The sequence below is a fragment of the Spea bombifrons genome, chromosome 4, assembly GCF_027358695.1.
Source record: "Spea bombifrons isolate aSpeBom1 chromosome 4, aSpeBom1.2.pri, whole genome shotgun sequence".
In the NCBI taxonomy this organism is placed as follows: domain Eukaryota; kingdom Metazoa; phylum Chordata; class Amphibia; order Anura; family Pelobatidae; genus Spea; species Spea bombifrons.
The window spans coordinates 82,203,125-82,230,820 of NC_071090.1; positions in this window are offsets into that span (position 1 = coordinate 82,203,125).

Sequence of the window (27,696 nt, forward strand, 5' to 3'; positions counted from 1 at the left end):
CTATTCATTGATTATTTTTTTAGTACATTTGACAAATTAGGAAGAATTGCTCTTAAGTACCACAACATGGGTTATTACCATTATTAAGGAGAATATAATGATTGTTGTATAAATGTTGTCCTAAGTGGCCTGTTAAGAAATACTATCATAAAATCTGAAGAATAAATTATGAAATATATTACAAAAATATTTAGCAATATTCACTATTGAGGGTCCCAGGACAAGGATAGAAAGTTCTTATATGGGGCTCCACAAACCACTTTAGAGTGACATTAAATGAACCACTTATTGGTAGGGACTTAATTGGTTTTAGGCTTCTCAGACCTACAATGGTACAGACAGAGGAGCAGTAAGCCCCCTTCCAACAAGTGCCTAGTCAAGTACAGAAAACAGATCTGTACCCCTTTAGCAACCTGCCTGTGCTACCGTTGCCCCTAAACAGTCTTCTTGTTTAGGGGCAAAGGTCCATAATTTAAATTTAAAAAGTGGAGGTGCGGCCTATAATCGGGGTTTAGCATTTTTACCTTCTCCAGGGTGTCTGGAAGACCGGAGCAGAAGACTGCAGAGTGTGTTCGGTAGTGCGGTCCGGCAAAAATCCGGTCCCCCGGCAATGCAAGAAAAAGCTTTAGTTCTGTCCTGATTCTTGATTCTCAACGTTGATGTAGATAAGGCAGACTGGTTCAGGAAGTGGAGGTCACGTCTGCCGCATCTACATCGAGATTAAAAAACAAATGTTTAGGTAAGGAGGCTGGGAGCCTCCTACCATACATTAAAAGTAAAAAAAAAAAAAAAAAAAAAAAAAAAAAAAAAAATACATTTTCCTTTAAAATAGCACCAAACTATAAGGGTGCGGCATATAATCTGGTGCGGCCTATATTCGCGCCAATACGGTATGTCAATTTGGTTTAGCATGGGATACATTTTGCATCCCCCCCAAATAACATTTTTTACTTCCTAAACTAAAAATTATTCGAAAATAGTTATCTAAATGTAATCATCAATTTATTTCCATTTTCTATATTTGAACAGTAAGTGGTTATTTGACCTACATTCCACTTGTGATACAAAAAGCATCAATGTTGTATAATAAATCTCGTAGTTAGAACTGATTATCTGTAAAAATCTGTAAAAATGTACATTTTTCATGTAAACAGTTTCTTGATAAATTTCATTAATGCATGCAAACAAAAAAAAGCCAGAAAGCAAATAATTTGGAATTCATAGGACAACCCCAGCCTGCTGTATTTGGATTAAGGTTTAAAGCACTTTAATGTCTGCATTCAGCTTGATAAAATAGACAAAGTGTCACAGAGGTAGCTATTGCCAGAACTGGCATCAACTTGTTGTATTAAATCAGGAACTCGCTTGGGAAGAATTAACATGTCCTCTGCTGTGTGTTAAATATATGAGTATTATGATGACTGTTATGCTGGGCTTTTGAAACAAGTACTGGCAGGCTAGAATTCTAATACAGATTTAAAATATCTCTTAAATTTTAAGCAAAGCCAAAAGTATTAAGAAACTGTCTAAAACCTAGCATAAACATACTTAAATAATACCATGCCTTGGGCTGGATCCTTTAAAAGGAAGATTATGGGTGTACATAAAGCACTAGATTTTTGGATTTCAAAGGGACATAAAATAGGAGAGACTTAATGATAGTTCCACTCACCCCTATTTTTAAAGCATACAATTATTGCCCATTCATTGCTTAAATTGGCAGGATGCTAATAGTCTATTAGACATGTGCAAATTTTCCGGTTCATTTTTGGCCCATTTGATTTCAGGCAACAAATGATGTTCCCTACTCATTCTGTTCAGATGAAAATTTAGGGAACGAAATTCAGTCATTCTCACTCTCTCATACACTTGCTGTCTCATACTCTCATTCACTCGCTCTAACACTCTCTAAGTATTTCCCTACCCTCTTCCCTGACCAATCAACGAAGGAAACAACAGAGAAAGCAAAACATTTTTGGCGGAAGTTCACATTAGGGCAAAATTACAGCACTTCTGTTTATGCCCTCTCCCCTGACTGTAGGATCAAGATAGGGGCATCACCAGAAGCACCACCATTTTGGTGGAAATTGGTGACAGGTTATGTCCACGGAGATACGGATAAAGATAGAAGAGAAGATAAAAGATTAAGGAGAGAAGATCAAAGACAGAGGGTAGAAGAGAGAAGATGAAAAACAAGAACATGTGGAAGTGGCCATCAGACAAGGTAGGGGAACATTTAGAGAGTGTGTGAGAGAGAGAGAGAGAGAGAGAGAGAGAGAGAGAGAGAGAGAGAGAGAGAGAGAGAGAGAGAGAGAGAGAGAGAGAGAGAGAGAGAGAGAGAGAGAGAGAGAGAGAGAGAGAGAGAGAGAGAGAGAGAAGCAACAAGAATGTGAGTATGAGTGAAAGCTTTTTTGCTTTATTTTGCCCGCTCTGTGTGTGTGGGGGGGGGGGTCTGGCCTCATTTTGTCAGTTTGTATGAATCGCAGAATGTGCCAACATTCGATACATTTGCAATTCGTACGAATCTGAATTCACAAGTCTGGTCTCTAGGTATACTTGGGTTATAAATCTTTCTCAAATTCCACCAGATTTGTTGACTTCTGTTATAACCTAGATAATTACTCTGTAAAAAATTAAAATGGATGCAGTACAGCAGCTTCTCAGATGGAATGTAATTACTTTTTAGTACCTCATGGGAATTTTCTATATTTTACTTAGTGAGACTCCAGAGGTCATGGTTTGCAATATTTATTTTCAAATACAATTGATTATTGCTCATATAGTATATAGTTGTAACCACTCTTGTCATATTATCCTAACATATTTTCTGATTGGAGACTATATATCATACTATCATTCTTTTCCTATTTTTGTCTTCAGCGTTTTATCCCTATAGACACAATCAGTGACAATAAATTCAAATTGGGCCTTTTTTAAATTAAATCATCCATCCCACATGATCTCAACCCTAAAATAAAAAAAATCAAATAAATATATTAAATAGATGAATAACAAAGCACATATAATTCAAAATAAAAGGTAATGAAAAAAATAGTCGTAGATATTACAAATAAAACATGGCTGATTCATTCACAGCCTGTTAGAAAAAAAGGCTGTTGATTGTATGTTAAAATTGGCTTTTCGCATCATCAAGTACTGATATGTCTATATTACATTAAAACAACTAATTAGAAATCATTATCTTCTATATAGCAATAAAACCATTCCTCTTGGACAAGAATAACTACAACTTACCATTAACTTATTCCTCTTATTTGAGGAGAAAGAGGTAGGTTCAAGCCAAGCTGTAGCTATTTCAAACAGAGAAACACTTGTACCTTTTTCTTATATACCCGTGAGACTAATGTTGTTGTGATTTAAATTTTTCTCTCTTGAGTTTAATTGGACCTGGCTGACAAAACTGGTTCATGTTGGTGAACTAGGTGAAAGGATTATGTTGTTAATTAATTTGCCTTATAAATCATTTTGGCATTACGGAGGGTTTCTGTGCTGCCAGGCCAAATCACTTTTGCACTTTCTAAAACGACAATTAACACAAATGGGCTGAATATGTAAAAGTTCTTTTTACACAGATGTTAAATTACATCTGTCACTCTATCCCCCCGAGATATGCTGCCACTCTATGCCCCCCCCGAGATATGCTGCCACTCAACCCCCTCCGAGATATGCTGCCACTCTGTCCCCAAGATGTCCCCCCCCCCCAGACTTACCGGTGCAGACTCCACGGGGTCTTGCGGGGCCGGCGGGGGACATCTACGAGTATTCAACTTCCGGTGCCGGCACTTCCGCCGTGGAAAGTACCGGCAATGAAGATTAACGTACATCGCGCAGACGTTCACCAGCTGCTGCGATGCGAGCATAAACAACCTCCGCTGCCGGCACGATGTGAACGATGTGCTTTAACAATATCCCTTGCCGGGATTCCCCCCCGTGGGAATTCCTGGCAAGGGAGATTGTTAAACACTTCGTGCAGACGTGCCGGTGGCGGAGGCTGTTTACGCGCATTGCCGCTTCCGGTGAACGTCTGCACGATGCGCTTAAACAACCTCCCGTGCCGGCACTCCCTCCGTGGGAAGTGCTGGCAGGGGGGCTGTCTGAGTGTATCAGAGAGTAGGATGTAGGTCCCCTGCACCGCTGGGGGGATCTGTATCCTAACCCTGCTACATGCCCGGCGCCCGGAACTGCATGATAAGCAATGTTTATGTAAGCCTCAGTTCTCCATAAAGCAGACAATTCATCAGACAAGGACTAGCGAAGATGGCAGTTGCCATCTGAGCTGCTGAAGATTTGGGGACAAAAACTATTTTTTATGTTTTGCACGTACATTATTGCCACCTGACAAGAACATTGGGCAACTTTTGAACCCTTTGATTTTTTTCTGTGCTCATTATACTGATTTTCCTTTTAGTGAACAGGACTAAGCAATGGGCATTGTCTGCCAGGGCAGACTGGCCATGGCAGTCCAAAATTCATCAAGAAGGGCTTTGGCTAGCCCACTTGCAGAGGGGAAACATGGTTGGGTCACACCCATCCAAATGACTATATGACCAAAAGTATGTGGGCACCACACCTAATTTTGGGTTTGGGTGTTTCAGCCACATATATTGCTAATGTCACGGTTCCGGCTCCCGGCACTGGCGGGCGGATCGCCACTCGCGGACGCTGGGTTCCCGATCCCACAGTTCCCAGCACCGGCAGATGCCGGAAACCCGAGACTCCGTCCTGGAGCTCTGCCATCGGCAGGCAAGGACTCTGCTGCCGGCGCGGGACCCAAGGGGTTGAGTCTGGGGATTCCCCTGTCAGCATACTTACCTCTTCTGGCGTGGCCTGCAGGAACACTGGGGGCGCGGCTAAGCCGCGTGGCTAGTATCGGGGCGGTGATGGACGGCTGGAGGCTCGGTCGTGACGTCACCATGGAGGCAGGGTTTTTGATTGGCACCGGCTTTAAAAAGCCGGAAATCCGTTTCTCCTGCACCCTGTTGTGGTCCTTTACTTCGTTTGCTGCGGTGTTCCTGATCTTTGTTACCATTGACCCTTTGCTGCCTGACTACTCTTTGGATTTTGACTCTGTACCTCTGCCCAGTGATTCGTGTACCAGTTTGGCTTGTCTGACTTCCCACTCTGTGTCTCGACCCTCTGGCATGTACGACTACCTGATCCGTGTACCAGTTTGGCCTGTCTGACTTTCCGCTCAGTGTCTCAACCCTCTGGCTTGATCGACTACCTGTTCTGTGTTTACCCCTTCGGCTCTATTCTACCTGTGGGGTTCGTCTGGAGATTCCTTCACCTTTCTACTCAGTACCTATATTTACCTGCCTGCACTTGGCCTCCTTGCTGTTGGGATCCTCTCAGTCCTGGTTCTCTGTTACTAAGGGTCCCTCTCTTGGTATCAGGGGATAATCAAGCACATAGGCATGCCATCTCCGTAGACAAACATTGTCAGTAGAAGGGGTCGTACACATTGTAGTCTTGACACATACATTTTAGATACAATGGCAAAACAGGGTGATGCTTTATATTAAAGCAGAGAAAATTGAAACTTTGAAGTCTTCTGCTATCCACATATGAGAATGCTTAAACAAATCATTTTAATATGTAAATAAAATGTGCTTTTATCTTTTCTTGGTTAAAGTTAATTATAAAGCAATTACTAATTAGTGGTATAGATTGTTTAACAAAATAACAATAAAAAGACAGCTTTTTTTATTTCAGTACTGAGCAGTTTCAAGTTTTTTTGTCTTTAATCCTAAAGAAAATCTAGAATAACCAATATTAAATAAAAAACTGTTTTGTAAGATTCATGTACCCAATATAGATTGTGGCAGTCAGATGCGATATGATATTTGATGAAGATATTTGCAAATGTAGTTATGTGAATTTAGCTACCTGGAATGACATTTAAGAAACAAGCAATAAAAAAGGGATGTGCTATGAATGTAGGGCTTTGTATTCTTTATGGAGACTTAACAATGTCACGGTGACCTTGGTATTCATGAATTATCTTTGACTAAGTGTCACAAAGAACAAGTAGTCAAGGGAAACGCTCTATTTCCATATTACAAAACAAACAATAGTTGTTGATTCTCAGTTGAGAATATGCTTTGTTGATTACGATTCTTATCTGCTTGCTACCTATTACTAAGTGTTTGTCGGTATTTAACTAGCTATCACTAAATATATTTATATATTAGCATTGTGGAAAATCACATTACGGTATTGTGCAATCCATTTGAAATACACATTTTTACATGCACACTTTATAATATATATAGCTATTGCAAAAACTCCTGGTTACTTTTTATAGTCATCTACAAAAGCCAAAATGGCTGACAAAAAGTTAAAAATCAGTATTATTTCAATAAAATAGTACAATTATCCAGACTGAAACAAATGCAGTAAAATAATCTCAATTTGTAATATGTGGTTAAAATTTAAATATTCCTTTCAAGTTTCTTCAACCAGACATATATATATATATATATATATATATATATATATATATATATATATATATATATATATATATATATATATATATATATATATATAAACAATACCTGCTTTGCTGCTTCTGATCCTGGAAAGGGATTTAAGGCAATTTAATCATGAAGAAACCTTTCTGAGAAATTTTTTACTTTAAAAGGTAGTTGCCAACCATACTTCATCGACATAAATGTGAACTCTGCTTTTCATATAAAGCAATATATCCAAAAGAAATTTCCTGTCTCCTGAAATACTGGCTGATCATGCAACAAATACACCAATCTGTCATTGGACATCTGATAAGTTGCAGAATGACATGTTCTGTGGCTCTGTACATGATAACTTTTGAAATTATGTCACCTTCACAGCTTGGCATACAGACCCACACATTAAGACAGAAATTCAAGTCTAATTATAATGCACACATGTCTTTTCTACATTCAGTATTTAGAAATGTATTGATTATAATATGGCACAACCATATTTTATACCATTTCAAGTACATTTCAACACTTCAAACTCAAGAATAGACTACTTCTGGCATGCCATCTGTTTTTGAATAAAGCTCCTATGCCCCATCATATAGGTGCCCTATGCAGCTGCTTTGGGGCACCTAGCTGGTGGTTGGTTTTAATACAAGGCTCTCTCTTATATTTGTATGAAAATGCTTGCAAGAAGGTGTACTTTTTATTTAGTTTGCTTAGGGTCAACTATGTCTTTGGAAGATCCAACTGTTGGCCCTTTTTAACAGTTCTATATTTCAAAGACAAGGCACTGAGTGTACTTGAGTGTATATTGGAACCCATGTTGCATGTATTTTGCTGCATGCGAAGTCAGTTCATGCATTATTTAGTTATTGTAGTTATGTATCTCTCTCTTGCTGTCTCTGCTGAAGCCAGACTCTGTACTTAAGAACACTTCATACATATGCTCTGTAGCACTCCCATTGAAACCAGTGTGCCTGTCAACAGTTAATCACATGTATGCTAACTACACATCAGTGTTTGTCTTCCTTTTTGGGCATGTGCAGGAACCATACCTAAGTATACTTCCTGCTTTCTAAAAAGCAATCACTGAGGGATTAACCGAGACAGATGTCTCACTGTCTCACCCAAATAACTAAAGATTGCATGCATTTATTTAAATTCATTAAAACATTTTGGTGTCATCCTTAAAGCAGAGAAACAACTGTAGTCTGCCATTCTAGACTTTTCTTAATTCTAAAAGGGAAAATGTAAATGGTTTAAAATTTTTCATTATTGAGCAATTGTTGGTTATCCAAACATCATATTAATCACAGTATAGGGATCGGCACTAATACTTTACTATGTTAAAAGTTTTCTAAGCATGAAGAGTTTAAGTTACAAGTTGGATGTAACTGAAATAACCAGTCACTTGCCATATACCGTATTGGCTCGAATATAGGCCGCACTTTTTTCCCCCACTTTAAGTTTTTAAAGTGGGGGTGCGGCCTATATTCGGGCTCTAGCGCCCGACGCCCGGGACATGCAGTCCCGGGCGCCGGGCAGGCAGCGGGGTTAAGATACAGATCCCCCGCAGCGGTGCAGGGGACCTGCATCCTACTCCCGATACGCTCAGACAGCCTCCCCTGCCAGCACTTCCCACGGGGGGGGGTGCCGGCACGGGAGGTTATCTAAGCGTTTTACCTCTGCCCACCCCCGACTTACCGGAGCAGACTCCCGGGTGTCTTGCGGGGCCGGCGGGGGACATCTACGCAATACGCAAATGCAACTTCCGGTAACGGTACCGGAAGTTGCATACGCGTATTGCGTAGATGTCCCTCGCCGGCCCTGAAGACACCCGGGAGTCTGCTCCGGTAAGTCGAGGAGGGGGGGCAGAGGAGGACAGCGGCAGCGTATCGCGGGGAGGGAGGACAGCGGCAGCGGATCTCGGGGAGGGAGGGCAGCGGATCTCGGGGAGGGAGGGCAGCGGATCTCGGGGAGGGAGGGCAGCGGATCGCGGGGAGGGAGGACAGCGGCAGCGTATCGCGGGGAGGGAGGACAGTGGCAGCGTATCGCGGGGAGGGAGGACAGTGGCAGCGTATCGCGGGGAGGGAGGACAGTGGCAGTATATCTCGGGGAGGGAGGACAGCGGCCGCGTATCTCGGGGGGGAGGACAGTGGCAGCATATCTCGGGGAGGGAGGACAGTGGCAGCATATCTCGGGGGGGAGGACAGTGGCAGCATGTTTTTTTTGGTGCTTTTTTAAAGAAAAAAAACTTTTTCTTTAAAAAAGCACCAAACTTTTAGGGTGCGGCCTATATACGGGGGCGGCCTATATCCGAGCCAATACGGTATTGGGGCTATCCAAGTGAGCCTGACACATTGTGTACAAAAGAGGTTATGCCAAAGTAGTCATCCTTGTAAAAAAAACAGTGAAATGCTTCTGCTGATAGGATACTTTCAAGACTTTGAGTGATAACACCATTTTTAAAAATGTGCACTAAAATCACCTTTTTATGCATATAACCTTCAGAGTAGATCATAGATCTGTTTTTATATTATATACTATTCTAAAACATGTATAGTATTGTTATTGATATGGAACAAGCTGCTAACAGTTTTAGAAGGGCATTCCAGAGACATTTTTGTCATCAGTCACTGGCTTTGTTCTTTTCGATAGCCTGTAAAAATACAATATGTATTCCCTTAGAGACAATCCACTGTACTGTAAAAATATCAGCGCAACATATAAGAGCAAATTCATTGTGTACTTGAATTGTGAGTGCTGACACTGACATTAGATTTTTTTGAAAATCAGAGATTTGTTTCAAGAAATATTTATCAGAAGAGTACAAACATGATGTTAGTTAATAAAAACATGATGTTAATGAATAAAAATAGTTAATAGTTATAATAGAATCTTGCTATATGTTGTTGAAATGAAATCTAATTATTTTTCTAATGCTTATTGAAATCTTGATACTATATTGATACTGTAATAATTGAATATGGATTTAAATAGACAGCTAAAGCATACTGTGAATACAAACATTTTTTGAGACTTGTTGCTGATAACTGCAATTAAGAAGTAAAATGCCCACTTATGAAAATGAACAATGTCACTAAGGCCCTCATGATCTGGCTTGACTGTTTTACCACCTCCCGGCTGCTAAGTGCCAGGAGGGAATCCATTGTGCTATTGCTCTCCTGTAGAGTGAAAACCTTGTCCTGTGAGCACGGGCGTAGGAACCGGGGGGGACGGGGGGGACAGATCCCCCCCAGGAAATCATACGGGGGGGACCGATAATAGAGCAATCCCCCCCAGTGCCCTCGGTGCACAGCTGCCCGGTCAGCAGCTGCAGCGTGCAGGACTGGTTGGGGATTTCCCTAACCAGTCCAACACTTACCGGTGTGCTGTCTGTCACTGAGTGCCGGGCGATGGGATATGACGTTTATATCCCAACCCCGGCGCTCAGCAGAAACAGCTCTGCGCAGCTGCACTGCACTAGAGCGGCAAACCACCAGAAGGGGAGGAGGAAGAGCAAGCAGAAAGCAGAAGAGAAGAAGAGAAAGGTAAGAGATGTGCATAACGAGGGGGGGGGTCTGATGTGCAAAACGAGGGGGGGTCTGATGTGCAAAACGAGGGGGGGGGTCTGATGTGCAAAACGAGGGGGGGGGTCTGATGTGCAAAACGAGGGGGGGGGTCTGATGTGCAAAACGAGGGGGGGGGTCTGATGTGCAAAACGAGGGGGGGGGTCTGATGTGCAAAACGAGGGGGGGGGGTCTGATGTGCAAAACGAGGGGGGGGTCTGATGTGCAAAACGAGGGGGAGGGGGTCTGATGTGCAAAACGAGGGGGGGGGTCTGATGTGCAAAACGAGGGGGGGGGGTCTGATGTGCAAAACGAGGGGGGGGGTCTGATGTGCAAAACGAGGGGGGGGGTCTGATGTGCAAAACGAGGGGGGGGGTCTGATGTGCAAAACGAGGGGGGGGGTCTGATGTGCAAAACGAGGGGGGGGGTCTGATGTGCAAAACGAGGGGGGGTCTGATGTGCAAAACGAGGGGGGGGTCTGATGTGCAAAACGAGGGGGGGGTCTGATGTGCAAAACGAGGGGGGGGTCTGATGTGCAAAACGAGGGGGGGTCTGATGTGCAAAACGAGGGGGGGGGTCTGATGTGCAAAACGAGGGGGGGGGTCTGATGTGCAAAACGAGGGGGGGTCTGATGTGCAAAACGAGGGGGGGTCTGATGTGCAAAACGAGGGGGGGGGTCTGATGTGCAAAACGAGGGGGGGGTCTGATGTGCAAAACGAGGGGGGGTCTGATGTGCAAAACGAGGGGGGGTTTGATGTGCAAAACGAGGGGGGGTCTGATGTGCAAAACAAGGGGGGGTCTGATGGTAGATATGTGTGTGGGCATATATATATATATATATATATATATATATATATAGTGAGGCATGTATATGGGCAATGTCTATGAATGTGTATGGGCACTTGGGCAGGCATATGTGTGTATGGGCACACGCATATAAGGGCAGTGTATGTGCATACGTGTGTATGGGCAGTGTATATGTGTACGTGTGTGTGTGGGCAGTGTATATGTGTATGGGCAGTGTATATGTGTACGTGTGTACATGTGTATGGGCAGTGTATATGTGTACGTGTGTATGGGCAGTGTATATGTGTACGTGTGTGTGGGCAGTGTATATGTGTATGGGCAGTGTACGTGTGTATGGGCAGTGTATATGTGTATATCTGTATGGGCAGTGTATGTGTGTATGGGCAGTGTATATGTGTATGTGTGTATGGGCAGTGTATGTGTATGGGCAGTGTATATGTGTACGTGTGTATGGGCAGTGTATATGTGTACGTGTGTATGGGCAGTGTATATGTGTACGTGTGTATGGGCAGTGTATATGTGTACGTGTGTATGGGCAGTGTATATGTGTACGTGTGTATGGGCAGTGTATATGTGTACGTGTGTATGGGCAGTGTATATGTGTACGTCTGTATGGGCAGTGTATATGTGTGTGTATATAAGGAGTGTATTTGTCTTATAGTGTATACGTCTGTGTAAGTATGTGCAAAGGCAGTGTATATTTATGGGGAGGCGTGTGTGTGTGTGAGCAGTTTATGTATGTTTGGGCAGGCGTGTATAAGGGTAGTGCATATGTGTGAGTACTGGCAAGTGTGTATGTGCAGGCAATTGCAGTGTATGTGTGTGTTTTTGTGGGCAGGCATGCGTAAGGGCAGTGCATATGTGTGTATGGATAGTGTATATGTGTGTATGGATAGTGTATATGTGTGTATGGATAGTGTATATGTGTGTATGAGCAGGCATGTCGTACTTAAAGGGAAGATTATGATTCCCTGTAACACATGTTTAACTCAGGGGCACCTAGGGTTAAATCCAGGCCTATTTCTGGTTAAAATGAGTATGTGTGTCACTGTATGTCACAGCATTCGGACACAAGAGAATATTTCGGGGTGCTACTTGGTCTAGGGCATCACTAATACAAAGCACCACGAGTTAATCTAGGGGTAGGCAGAGTAAGTGAAGGATGTGTTTGCGTGTCTGGGTGTGATAGCGTATGTTTGTGGGTTTGTTATTGTGCACATCTGTTTTTATGGGTATGATAGTATGTTTCCAGGTGTGTTATGGTGGGCATGTGTCTAGGTATATTAGGGTAGGAATGTTTTGGGGTGTATTATTGTGTGCGTGTGTATGTTATTCAAGTGTTTAAGTGTGTGGATATGTTCCTGTGTGCATGACGTGTTAGGAGTCTTAGATGGTTCCTTCAATACATCATAGTAGTCTCTGTGGCCGTGTCCAGTGGGGTCCATCTGTGGTTGTAAGATTTTTCTGTTTCTGTGGGAATTTTCTCCCATTCATCTAGTAGAACGTTTTATGAGCTGTAGGTGATATACCTTTTTGGACAGCACTATGCTTCTAACTTTGTGGGAACGGTTTTGGGGAAGGTCCTTTTCTATTCCATCATGACTGTGCCCCAGTGTACAAAACAAGGTCCATAAAGGCATGGCTGCAAAAATTCCCCACAGAAACTCTCCAAAATCTTGTGGAAATCGTTCCCAGATGAGTGAAAGCCGTTATAGCGGCAAAGGGGGACCAATTTCATATTAATGTCTATGTATTTATAATGTGATGTCATAAAGTCCCTGTTGGTGAAATGGTCAGGTATACCCTACCAGAAAAAATGCTATCCCCCCAGATTTTTAGGGGTTCCTACGCCCATGCCTGTGAGACCTTTGTTTATTTGTTAATGTCATTTTCTCCTGGGACTTGTACTCTTGTGTCATATTTGTCTGGGGGAAGGTTTGGTATAAATGTGTGTGCATGTCCCCTTCTAAAATGAGTAGTTCCTGGTTGACTCTCAAGCATTTCAACTGGACTTATGTTCTTGGGGGTAGCTTCATTGGCCGATATTTTAGTATCATCCAGGATCCAGCGAGAGGCTCAATGGTCGGTGGTTGGTGGTGGTGGGGCGACTTAAGCCAAAATACTGAGACCGGCTACAAGAAGTAAAAATCCCACTTATTAAAATGATCAAATGTCAATAGTATATATGTTATGTGTCAAATGCATTATTATTATTATTATTATTATTATTATTTAAAATATGTGTTGGGTACAATCATGACAAAATACAAAAGTTTAACTAGCTCAATACAAAATTAGAAATGATTCTCACTAGAGGCTGGAGAACTTCTAAAGCACCATCTTTCAGCAGAGAATGAGCCCTGTCTAAGTTATCCTTCCTCATTCAAACCACCTTTTAGGAGCTGTTCGTTGCGGTGCCTGGCCGTGTCAATAGGACCTGGATCCTCCTCTCTGGCAGCCGGTGGAGGTCTGCAACCTTCTCTTCTGCCGGACTTCTATGACATCACATGACCTTCCGGTGCTCATTCATAGAAGCTCCGGGGGAAGTGCCGGCAGCAGCAGCTCAGGTCCTCCACCGGCTGCCCAACTAGACACCAAGGAATCTGGAGCACGGGGGAAGTCTAAAGAAGCACTGGTAAGTCAGGGGAGGGTAAGAGTGGCATATGGGGAGGGGGGGTTAAAACGAATATCAGGGAGGCAGATTGTCAGATAGGCAGTTAAAAGGAATATCAGGGAGGCAGAGTGGCAAGTAGAGGGTTAAGAGGAATATCAGGGAGGCAGAGTGTCAAATAGAGGGTTAAGAGGAATATCAGGGAGGCAGAGTGGCATATAGAGGGTTAAAAAGGAATATCAGGAAGGCAGAGTGGCATATAGGGGGTTAAAGGGAATATCAGGGAGGCAGAGTGGCAAATAGAGGGTTAAAAAAAATATCAGGGAGGCAGAGTGGTATATAGGGGGGGTATAAGGCATTTCTGTGAGCACAGTGGCATATCGGAGGGTTAAAAGGAATATCAGGGAGGCAGAGTGGCAAATAGAGGGTTAAAAGGAATATCAGGGAGGCAGAGTGGTATATAGGGGGGTATAAGGCATTTCTGGGAGCAGAGTGGCATATCGGAGGGTTAAAAGGCATATCTGGGAGGCAGAGTGCCATATAAGGGAGTATAAGGCATTTCTGGGGGGCAGAGTGGCATATAAGGGGGTATAAGGCATATCTGGGGGGGAAGATGTGCATAACTGGGGGCAGGTTTGCAAATAAAAGGAATAAAAAACAAAAAAAAATATGAAAAAGTTTATATGTGAATTAATATTTACTAGTAAAACTTTTTTCTTATAGGGTAGTCTTATATTCAGGCTTTTTCTTTTTTTCCTAAATTAATATTCAAATTTTGTGGGGTCGTCTTATAATCGAGCAAATACGGTAATATGCAGTCATTAATATGCAGGTCCCTTGAAGTGTAATTGTTTTCAATGTAGGATGTGTTTTAAACCGCATTTATATGATTTGTAAATTGTGTTATATGGCTGTGTGCTGAATTATTGTTGAATATATATATATATATATATATATATATATATATATTTGTACAAATATGATTCTTTTTAGAAATTGCTTTCTTTCTTTCTTTTTAATGAATCACTTCAAATGATTTTTCTCTCTTAAACAGTTGCTTGTGAAAACCTTGGTATTGATATCTAAACGGAGCTAAAATGGAAGGTTTTCGTGATTGCCTCTATTGGGACTTTCCCTTGAATGTAGGTATAGATCCAGTAAGATATGTCTTGGTTTATTTTTACTTCATTCAAGCATGGTCTAAAATAAGAGATAAAAGAACTTGGTACTGAATGTTATCACTAGGACATCTTGTGATGATGATATGGTTTTCTCAGAACTCTTCCGTGCTCAAATGCAATCTTATACTTTAAAAGTAAAAGCTGCGAACAAACATTTAGCTTAACTCAAAGAACTAAGTGCTATGAAACAGAATTTTCTTTAACATTATGTGCCTCACTGAATTTAAGTTCCATCATTACTGTTGGCATAAACAATTTCAGGTTCTGTATTGAATGTATAAAATCGTTTAGAAATACATTAAAAACTGAGGATGTTGTAAAAGTTAGGTAGCAGAAACTTGATGCTCAGCCCCTTAATGCATTTCAGAATATAAGGAGCATTAATGTGCCCTTTTATGGCAGAAAAGCTTATAGCTAGTTACTACTAGACTTGTGCATTCCTATTCAGGCGAACATGAAAACGAACCTGAAGGGTGCTTTTTCGTTGTTCTGACCAAATACCGAACATGGTGGCGGAAAAATGTATACGAAGACGAAGGCTATCCAGGCATCCATCCCTGGTCTTCATGCTTTCATCCAACTACTCCTCTTGCAATCACTAATGTCTGCCATATCTCCTTCTCTTACAGGTATGACTATTACATATTTCGTCTGAACCCTCATCTCCTGCTGTAACCGCTTTTTCCACTTGATATGACTATTACATATTTCATCTGAACCCCTCATCTCCTGCTGTAACCCCTGTTTCCACTTGGTATGTCTTTATCCTGCCTGTCTCCATACCCTGCTGCTCTCAATAGGGTTACATTTGATGCCCTCTAGCTTAATTGCAATTGTAAACCAAGGTGTGAAACACCTGCCTCCTGTTTGTAATCACCTTATCTGACCAGTTGTGAGGCAGCCCTATAAATTCCTAGGCCTCACTTTGAAATGTAGCTGCTGTGGCCTCTCCTCAAGTGGGCTCCTCATAAGTGGAGAGTTAAACTGGAGGGAAAGTACAAACGACAAAGTACCATTGCAGAAAGCAGGTAACCCACATAAGCACTTGCTTGCTTCACCTCCATCCTAACTATGAACCCATACATGTTACTATGTCCTTTTCCCACAAATCTTACAATAACTGCAGCCTCTGCACTCATTGACAACCCCTCCACAGTCCACATATCTCCATCCCGTCTATCACCCCACCTTATATGCCATTCTGTTTTCTTTATACCCCAACACCACTAACCATGCTCAAGTGAAGGCATCCAATGCCCACACATCACAATCCCATTTGTTATCTGTCTGTTTCCTACTCCTTCTGTGCTCAGGTGACATTGAACGTAACCCTGGCCCCACTATCCCCACCTTCCTATGCCCCGCACCTTCTGAACTAATACAAACTATCTAGCCTCAGCCCTAGATACGGTTGCACGTGTAACTGTACGCAATCCCCCATGCCGTCCACCATGGGATTCCACACAGACATGCCTCCTTCAAAGGTGTTTATGTACCACTGAGCGCCTGTGGAGGAAGTCTCGTTCACCTGAAGACTTAATTCACTACAAACTCATGCTCCGTTCGTACACATCAGCCCTCCATCTCTCTAAACAAACATATTTCATTTCATTAATCACTTCTCTTTCCCATAATCCTAAACGTTTATTCTCCACTTTTAACACCCTTTTCATGCCCACAGCACCTCCCTTGCCCTCCAACTTCTCTGCCCAAGAGCTTGCCACCTACTTCAAAAACAAAATTGACACCATCAGGGATAACATCCTCCCTCATAGTGTCAATCATATGGTACCTCGGCCCAGTTACACCCTTTGAGGTTTCCAAGGTCCTGTTGTCCTCCCACCTCACCACATGTCCCTTCGACCCTGCCCCTTCATATCTCCTACCACCCCTCTCTAATGTCCTTACCCCAACCCACATCTTTAATCTCTCCTTTTCCTCTGGTGTATTCCCATTCACATTCAAACATGCCATCATCTCCCCCATCCTAAAGAAACCTTCCCTTGATCCCACATCCCCATAAAACTACCGCCCAGTTTCACTTCTCCCGCAAGCTTCCAAACTACTGGAACGGCTTAACCTACAATCAACTAACAAGCTTTCTCTCTTCAAACTCTCTACTTGACCCTCTACAACCCGGTTTCCATCCACAGCATTCAACAGAGACTGCACTCACTAAAATTACTAATGACCTCCTCGCAGCTAAAACAAAAGGCCAATTATCTTTGACCTCTCAGCAGCCTTTGACACAGTAGACCACCCCCTCCCCCTACAAACCCTACATGCTCATGGCATCCGTGACACTGCTCTTTCATGGCTTAAATCCTACCTTTCTAACCGTACTTTTAGTGTCTCATTTACCAAAACTAGCTCCTCTCCTTTACCGCTATCTATTGGTGTTCCTCAAGGCTCAGTTCTTGGGCCTCTGCTATTCTCTATCTAGGCTTCTTCCCTCGGACAACTTATTTCTTATTGGGTTTTGTGTACCACCTATATGCAGATGACACCCTAATCTATATTTCTGCTCCTGACCTTTCCCCTCTCTTCTAACTCGCCTCACTGACTGTCAGGAATTGCATCGTGGACGGTGTCCAGTTACCTAAAGCTCAACATCTCTAAAACCGAACCCACGGTAATGCCGCCATCTGCTCTGTCCACTTTTCCTGACATCTCTATTACGGTTGACAACTCCACTATTCAACCAATAGACCAGGTTCACTGCCTTGGCTCTGCTCTCTCATTCATCCCTCACATCCAGTCCCTCACCAAATCCTGCCGCTTCCACCTGAAAAACATATGCCGAATCCACCCTTTCCTCACTCAAGAAACCACCAAGTTACTAATCCACTCCCTTGTGATATCCCGCCTGGATTGTTGCAACTCCCTACTAACCAGCCTTCCCCTCTCCCGCCTTTCATCGCTTAAATCCATCCTCAATACTGCAGCCAGGTTAAATTTTCTCTGCCGCCGTTCCTCATCCGCTGCCCCACTATGCCAATCACTTCATTGGCTCCCTATACCCTCCGGAATCAAATTTAAACTTCTGACCTATAGAGCCCTCAACAACTCTCTGCATCACCTTAAATCTCTATCCTCCTTTCCAAATACACCCCTACCCGCCCACTTCGCTCCTCTCACGACCTGAGCTTATCTGTTGTTACCTCTTCCCACTCCTGTATTCAAGATTTCACCCATGCCACACCCCTCCTGTGGAATTCCCTTCCCCGTTCCCTCAGACTTTCTGCCTCGTGCGTAACTTTCAAAACCTCTCTCTCGGCCAAAAATGAAACAAAAAATAGTCCAAAAAGATTTTGGGCCCAGTGCACAAGTCTAATACACCTGAGTGTATAATCTCATCAGTTTCATACTGTGCCTCTGAATGTCAGAAATAAAATGTGTTCACATTAGCCGTCACTTGTAGAAGCATCCCTAGTCTCCAACAAGTCTTTTCCACCACAAAATATGATTAAAAGAAAAAATACTGGTGATGTGGAGATAGGTCATCTGGGTAGGGGAGGCCAGACCATTTGTTTTGTATGAGGCCACAAAACTTCTGATGGTGACCATGGGGAGCAGCAAGTTGGCAGAATATGCAAATGTATTTTCAGATGGTGAGCTAGGCACATGTGTACCACCAACGTCAAAGGAGGGAAGCACAGGCTCTGCTTCAGTCTCCCTCAAGAGGGGCTCTAAAGTGACCCTGTGGTAACAAAGGATTTTTCAGTATTTCCACTGGGAAACATTTTACTGCTACGGCCAGGATGTTTGCTGCTGCTGCATGCAGCTGGTAGTATTTCTGACTCCAAACAAGAAGGCTTTTGCCTAGTTGAGGCTGGTGTACCAGGGTTCATCTGCCTAATTGCACTAACTGCACAATATTTATTTAATTTTTGCTGCAAATCTGTACAGCTTCTACAATCTACCACAACCCCAAATGAACTCTTCATAAGTGGACAGATAAGAGTTACACTGGACTACCCAGACACCCATCCTGGTCTTCATGATTTCATCTGACTACTCACCTGGCAATCTATACTAATCTCATCCATTAGAGGCTCATATCGAATCCTTTCATCCGTTTATAATTACATAAGTTTGCCCTGATAATATTTTCTGACCTTTTTATTAACCACTGTAATATATGTAAGCTGTAGCTCAGGCCTATTTTCTCACTTTGTTTTATGTCATCTTTCCATACAGAGAAGAAGCAACATGAGCAACATAGTCTGCAGCATTAGTGCTGAGTGATAAATGTTTAAAATGCTTCCATTAGCAGAATGTCATTTGACACACAATGTTAAAATTAACTTGACAGTTCTGAGAAAGACCAATTTGTCAAGCCCTGTAGAAACTTGTGTGATGTTTGATAAAGCTGGCAGTATACATACTCATAATCACGCATAACTGCTTTCTAAATGTGAGACCCATTTTCTTCTTTCATTTTTGCCCTTCAAAGACATAAGTAGATTGTGAGTGTCATATAGGGGTAGAAGGCATTTCTGGAGGCAGAGTGGCACATAGGGTCAAAAGGCATATCATGGGGCACAGTGGCATATAGAGGGTTAAAAGGCATATCATGGGGCACAGTGGCATTTAGAGGGTTAAAAGGCATATCATGGGGCACAGTGGTATAAGGCATTTCTGGGGCAGATGTGCATAACTGGGGGGGCAGGTTGGAAAATAAAAGGAAATAAAAAAAATATATATTTTTCTCAATCATAGCTTTTATTAAAAAAAATAGTTTACATAGTTTACATGAATTAACATTTACCGGTAAAACCTTTTTCCTATAGGGTCATCTTATATTCAGGTTTTTCCTTTTCTTCCTAAATTAATATTCAGATTTTGGGGGGTCGTCTTATAATCGAGCAAATACAGCAGTTGCTGTGGACTCTTCATAAGTGGACTCTTCATAAAGGGACAGATTAGAGTTACACTGGAGATAAACGGGAGGGAAACTACAAACTACATACCGAGTACCTCATCAGAAAGCAGGTAACCCACATAAGCACTTGCTTGCTTCACCTCCTTCCCTACTATGAACCCATACATGTTTCTATGTCCACTTCCCACAAATCACTACAGCCTCTAAACCCCTTGACAAACCCTCTATAGTCCACATAACTCCATTCCATCTATCACCCCACCCTAGCTCATATGCCTTTGTTTTCTTCATACCCAAACACCACTAAGCACTCATACGTAAAGGGATCCAATGCCCACAAACCGCATTCCCATTTGTTTTCTGTCTGTATCCTACTCCTTCTGTGCTCAGGTGACATTGAACATAACCCTGGCCCCCCCTTCTTCCGTCCCCGCACCTACAAACACAAGCTACCGCAACCCCTCCAATCTTAAACCAGTCCTGGCACCCCTTTCTCCTGTGCCCTCTGGAATGCATGCTCTTTTTGCAATAAACTAACTGATGTCCATGACCTTTTCATCTCTAACCACCTTAGCCTTCTTGCACTCACTGTGGTTGACGCCCTCGGACGCTACCTCTCCTGCTGCTCTCACTTACAGTGGCCTTCACTTCAGCCACACTCCCAGACCTGGAGATAAATTGGGAGGTGGTGTTGGTATTCTCCTCTCTCCTCTCTGCATCTTTCAATGTCTACCACCAATTCCCTCTCTGTCTTTCTCATCTTTCGAAGTACACTCTGTCCGCCTTTTCTCCTTGATTGCTCTTCACGTTGCAGTGATCTACCGGACTCCTGGCCCCACCTCACATTTCTTTGATCACTTTGCTGTTTGGCTTTCCCAGTTTCTTTCCGCCACCATTCCTACACTAATCCTAGGGGACTTCAATATACCTATTGATGACCCATCCTTACCTGCTGCTTCCAAACTACTTTCACTCCCCTCCTCCCTCGGACCCTCACAATGGACTAACTCCCCAATGCACCGTGGCGATCTAGTGTTCTCCCACCTTTGTTCCACATCTCAGTTCTCCAACTCTCTCATCTGTCTGTCTGATCACAGCCTGCTTACATTTAATCACGACATACCACACACACCCTCCTTACCCAAGAAACCACCACAAACCTACCATAATATCAGTAACCTCAACACTCCACAGCTTTCAGATACACTACGGCCACTCCTCTCAAGTATAGCCTCCTCCTCCTGTCCTGACACAGCTACAGCTCAGTATAACCATACACTAGCCTCAGCCCTAGATATGGTTGCCCCTGTAACTGTATGCAATCCCCCATGCTGTCCACCTCAGCCATGGCATTCCAAACAGACACGCCTCCTTCAAAGGTGTTCACGTGTTCACGTACTGCTGAGCGCCTGTGGGGGGAGTCTCGTTCACCTGAAGAGTTCATTCACTACAAATTCATGCTCTGCTCCTATACATAGGCCCTCCATCTCTCTAAACAAACATATTTCATTTCATTAATCACCCATAACCCTAAATGTCTATTCTCCACTTTTAACACCCTTCTCAGACCCACAGCACCTCCCTTCCCCTCCAACTTCTCTGCCACCTACTTCAAAAACAAAATTGACATCATCAGGGATAACATCCTCCCCCATAGTGTCAATCATATGGTACCTCAACCTCCCTCCTCACCTCAATCCATCCTCACCTGCTTCAGCCCAGTTACAAAATTTGACGTTTCCAAGGTCCTGTTGTTTTCCCACCTCACCACCTGTCCCCTCGACCCTGCACCTTCACATCTCCTACCACCCCTCTCTAGTGTCCTTACCCCAACCCTTGACTCTGCTCTCTCCTTCATCCCTCACATCCAGTCCCTCGCCAAATCCTGCCCCCTCCACCTGAAAAACATCTCCCGAATCCACCCTTTCCTCACACAAGACACCACCAAGTTACTAATCCACTCCCTTGTGATATCCCGCTCTGTCTACTTTTCCTGACATCTCTATTACTGTTTATAACTCCACTATCCAACCAACAGACCAGGTAAATTGAACTGACCGGCTTCAAAGATGTCCCAAATAACAAGTTCCAAGTAAAAAAATGAGCACTTCCCAAATGTGGCGTTTTACCTCCCAAACAACCTGGCAAACACATGCTCAGGAGATGTTGCTGAACACATATTGGGATGTTGTTTGACAGTGATGTACCGTATTTCCCCAAGTATAGGACGCTCCCTCGTATAAGACACAAAATTAAAAAAATATATATTACATAGTTATTGTACTGGCTGCATGATATGAATGTGAATGATGTTGGCTGCTAGCATGATATGAGTGTGATATCACTTTCAGCCTCCCTGTGCCCCTACACACGGATCCATGCTAACATACATACAGACAGACAGACATACATACATACAGACAGACATACAATTTACTCCCCAACCTTACCTGAGCTGCCGATCTTCTGCTGCCGCTCGCCGACTTCCGTGGGGGCCGCTGTTTCCCCTCTGCCTTGCTTGACGCGGCTGCACAGGAACAGGAACTGAGCGGAGTCATGTGCATTCACGTGACTCCACCGGGTTACTGTGCAGCCGCGGCGGATGAAGGTAACCAGCAGTTGGTGGTTTAAAAAAAAAATCTAACCGCTGCTTACCTTCATCCGCCTTGGCTGCACAGGAACCCGGTGGAGTCACGTGAATGCACATCGCATCCACATGACTCCGCTCAGTTCCTGTTCCTGTGCAGCCGCGGTGGATGAAGGTAAGCCGCAGTTAGATTTTTTTTTTAAAACCACCACCACTGTATAAGACGCACCCAATTTTTAGACCCCAATTTTTTCTAAAAAAGGTGCGTCTTATACATGGGGAAATATGGTATATCAGGAGCTATAAATTAACACCTGAAGTCCAATTTGTGTGAGAAAAAAAGAATTACTACCACAAACTTTGGCAAAGGCTGGTGGTAGAATCTCGAGCATGGAAAGGGTTAAAATACCAGCATTTGAAATACCCTGGGGTCTCTAGTTTTCAAAAATATATGATTTGATGGGGTAAATTGAACTGACAGGCTTCAAAGATGGCCCACTTAGGACATAGGAGCAGTAGGACCAGATGTTGAGAAATGCACACTTCACAAATGTGGCATTTTACCATCCAAACAATCCAACAAACCCATGCATAGGGGGTATCACGATACTGTTGCTGTACACATATTGGGTTGTTGTTTGGGAGTGTTGTTTGACATATACCAGGAGCTATAACTTCATACCTGAAGTACAGTTTGTGTGGGAAACCAAAATTACTACCACAAAGTTTGGCAAATGCTAATGTAGAATTCATGAAGGGACAGGGTTAAAATACCAGCATTTGAAATACCTTGGGCTGTAAATTAATTACAATTTGTGTGATAAAAAATAAATTACTACCACAAAGTTTGACAAAGGATGGTAGTACCAGAATCTGAAATACTGTGGGGTGTCTAGTTTTCAAAAATATATGGTTTGATGGGATATTTGCATTAGTCAGCTTCAAAGATGGCCTAAATATCATATGGGGGCAGAATTTTTTGGGGCGGTTGAAATAGCAAAATGCTACATGTACGTATTGCCCTATTACTTGCAAAAAAACATAAAACATTGGGTATTCCTAAACTCAGGACAAATAGTACAATCTATTTAGCAGGTGTTTTCATTAGGTTTTGTTGATTAGTAAAAGATTTTTCACATAAAAGTAAGAAAAAGGGGCTTTTTTCAATTTTTCTATTTTTATATTTTATTATTTATTTATAGGAAATTAGATGATATGATAAAAAAATTGTATTTTTCTTGTTCTGGAAAAAACTATATATTATTATTATTATACTTTATTTATAAAGCGCCAACAGATTCTGCAATGTTGTACAAGGTAAACATTTTACAGATAACGACAAGTACAAAATGACAAGCAATTGACATACAGATACAAGAGGAATGGAGGGCCCTGTTCCCGCAGGAACTTACATTGTATGTGATATATAACTTGTGTGGGCACACAAAATTTTTGAGAAGAAAAAAATTACAAGCACTGCAAAAGTGTTAAAGCAGCCTTGGTCCCGAAGGGTACAAAAAATGAAAAACAACCTGGTCCTTAAGGAGTTAAATTTGGCACCCAGCTAGCTCCAGACGCACCTCCTGCTAACATTACCTCGCCCCTGAGGTTTATCCGAATGGTCTGCATGGAATTTTTTTCAGTAGAGCCGGACCATGCAGATTACTGGAAGGAACCCGTGATGTTTCTTCTGAACCCTATTCCTTCTAGTGTACCAGGTAATGGATTGCATTTATAACTTTCTTGGAATCCAAAGCGGATTGTACCTCATTTTCCAAATCAGAGTCTACTTTGACAGGTTAGGCAATGGAATTCTTTTCATGAAGATATTAAAATTGAGGGGTTTAAGCAAAGAAACATGAAACACAAAACATATCTGGAGAGAGAGAGAGAAGCAGTTCATAAATCACAGGATTAATCTGACAAAGGATATGAAAGGGACCAATATAACATGGAACATGTTTCATGGAAGGAACCTTGAGCTTGATTTCTTAGTTGACAACCCATAGCTCGGTCACCTCTGACGTATGAAAGATCAAGTCTCCTGCAATGATTAGCCTGTCTCTTGTAAGTTGAAGAAGCTTTAGATAAGGCCTGTTGAGCCTTATCCCATAAAATGTGTAACTGAGTCACATAAAGGTCTGTCACAGGGTCTGTGGTTTCGTAAAACAAATACCGCAAAGAAGAGGGTTGGTAACCATAATTGCAAAAGAAGGGAGAGGTTTTGGAGGTTTTGTGAGGAACGATATTCATAGTGAACTTTGCCCATGGAAGGACTTGTATCCAATTTGCCTGGTGCTCTCCTACAAACAGCAAGAGAAACTGTTTCAATGACTGGTTGGTTTTCACTAGACTTGTGCATTCGTATTCGGGCGATCATGAAAACGAACATGAAGGGTGAGTTTTCGTTGTTCAGCCTGAATACCGAACACATGAACATGGCGGCAGCAAAATGTATACGAAAATGAAGACACACAAGACGAAGAATCTTCGTGTTCGTCTTCGTTTACTAATCTCCCTGGTCCCTTCCCCATCTAGCCTACCTTATCTGCGCAGCATCACAGGGGTTAATGGGAGCGGAAATCCGTAGGTTCGCCATCAGGAGTTAAAGACCTTTAACTCTTGGAGCAGGGAGACAGGCTAAATTCCCCGTCAGGAGTTAAAGGGCTGTGCAGGCGACCAATAGAGTCGGTCTCCCTAGGCCAAGTTCCTCATCAGGAGTTAAAGGGACGTGCAAGCGACTCTATTGGTTGCCTGCAGGGGCCTCTTCTGGCATCAACCAATTGAACCGCTTCCTCATACTATTGTTTACAATATGTGTCCTTTTTAGTCATGACAGTGAGTGTAAGGGTTCCACCCTACCAGCCTGGAATATGCGATAATTATTCATTGTCTTGTTCCCTCTCAGGAGCACCCTTCTAATTACTTGAGCCACGTTTAGCCCTGCCCTTTATATACCTGCTCTGCCATTAAGTCTGGGCCTTTGCAATGTTTGGCTTGGGGCCCTGTAAGTCTGCTTGCAGCTATAGCTCCTTGTACTTTGTTCTGATCTCCCGTGTATGACCTTGGCTACATTTACAATCCAGATTTGTGTACCAGACCCCGGCGTGTCCCAGAGTTACTTACCTGTCCAGCCGTTTCCAAGCTGTGCACCCTGCCTGAGGGCTTCCAAGCCGTGTTTTACAATGTAAACAACAGCAGAGGGAGATACGTTTATGTATGTTTATACACTGTAACATTGCTCTTTCTTTTTGACATATAAAAATAAAGAATAAAAAACAGTATCAATTCTTCTAGATACATTTGCACACAGTTCTTAAAGGAACTCAGCAGGTTAGTTGTAGAAAAAATCATTTTTTGTGGATTTAGGCAGCCTCAGTTGCTTAATTTCTGTTCGTGTAATCCCAGACAAACTTGATGATGTTGAGAGCAGGGCTTTGTGAGCCATCACTTACAGGATTCCTTGTTGTTTCTTATGCTAAAGAGAGTTCTTAATGACTTTGGCTCTATGTTTGGGGTCATTGTCAGGTTGTAGAATTAATTTGGGGCCAGTTAGATGCTGATGGTATTGCATGATGAAAAGACACGCTATGGTAGCTCAAATGGCTGAAAAAGTTAACGTTGGTTCTGATAGAAAGGTGTCAAAACACACAGTGCATCACACAGACCAGTCAGGATGCCCACGCTGACCCCTGTCCACTGACAAAAGATCCTACAATGGGCACATAAGCATAAAAACTGGACCACAGAGCCACAGAAGAAGGTGGTCTGGTCTGATGAATCAAATTTTCTTTTATATCACGTGGATGGCCAGGTACATGTATGTCGCTTACCTGAAGAACACGTGGCACCAATATGTATCCATGGAGGCCCCAACTCACAATTTACAGGACCTAAAGGATCTGCTGCCAACATCTTGGTGCCAGATACCACAGCAAACATTCAGAGGTCTAGTGGAGTCCATGCCTTGATGGGTCAGGGCTGTTTTGGCGGCAGTATTAGGCAGGTGGTCATAATGTTATGCCTGATCGATATATACTTCTTATAAATATACGGTCTTATATCTTGAAGCGATAGATGTTTATTAAAAGAGGTCTTTGCTGCTCATAAATAAGACTCTATTAACACATTACATTGTGTAAATGAATAATTATCCTGAACTTCAGCATCAAAGTCAAATGTGAGAAACTTATTAACTCTGTTTGGTATGTACAGTGAAAACATGAAGGTGAAATCACAGTATGCTTTGTTTTTTTTAAATTTTTTATAAAACCATAGCACAAACAACCCAGAATTAGAAGAAATTGACTCCTATATTGCACATGGGCAACACAAATATCAACAATCAGCTTTTACCTATGACTGCTATGAGATCAGAAATATTGGATATTAGGATGTATAAAGAAGTTGCTATTTTTTATTCCAAATATTATTCACTTAGTCTTATCTTTCCCACTGCATCTGTCTGCTTGGTAAAAAGATGCCAAGCATATGAACAAAAATAGGCATGGTTTCATTTTCAAATTAGAACTTTTTTATTTCAACATTGTTATTATCCTTTAGACTTGCACATTCATACAAATTTTAATGTTAAAAAAGTTGCCTTTCCACTTGGGCAGAAGGTCCAATCCCTCTTCCCCCAAATCCAGAGTTTAGTCTGTAGCATTATAAACTATGAAATATTTGTTTAATGCAGTTGACACACAGAGTGTTTTTCTGCCAATTATCTGTCACAAACTGGGTCCATACAGATGACTGTAATGACCCAGAGTGCCCAAAGATTGTGTTCAGGAGTTATTGTGCAGTAGCGGACAGGGCAACTGCACTCTCCCGGGTGGGCATCTAGGGTTGTGCGGCCACATACCAGGGCGCTGACATAGCCGCTGATGTAATCCAGAACAAAGCAGAACTTGGAGATATCCTGCAGGCACCCTGGAGCAGGCATGAGACATTGCACTAGAATCATGTCCAGGATGCTGCAGGCTGGAAGTAAGGAAGCTAAGTAGAGTAACAGCTGAAACATGGCGAGCAAGGGACAGGGGGACCAAGCAAGAAACATAACCAGACAAGACATACATGATACAGGGCACAACAAAGGACAGGGAACAAGGCAAGGAACACAGGGGAAGGAGTGAGGAGCTGGAATCTTCTGACACTTCTCCTTTAAGCAAGGAAAGGACAACCTAATTGGAACATGGGGAGAGGAGAGAGGAAACTAAATCCTCAGATGATTCAGGGTAGGGGGGCAAAGGTACACAAAATACAGACACACATGGATACAGGACTTGCCTATGACTATATGATAACAATTGGAGATTCCTTCACATCATATGGCCATAATATGCTTAGCCCACCACTACGCCAAAGTACTCCGATATACGGTGGGACCTAAAGCTAAACCCTGCCTACTGAATCACTTATAAGGTGAAACCAAACATTGAAACTAAACACAAAACCAAGGACATACCTTTAGACTGCAGACTGAGACAAACATAACAAATGTGTGGGGCACACCTTATAAAGGAAACAGAGCTGAAGCTAAGAGCAAAACCGGAATCAAGGAATCAG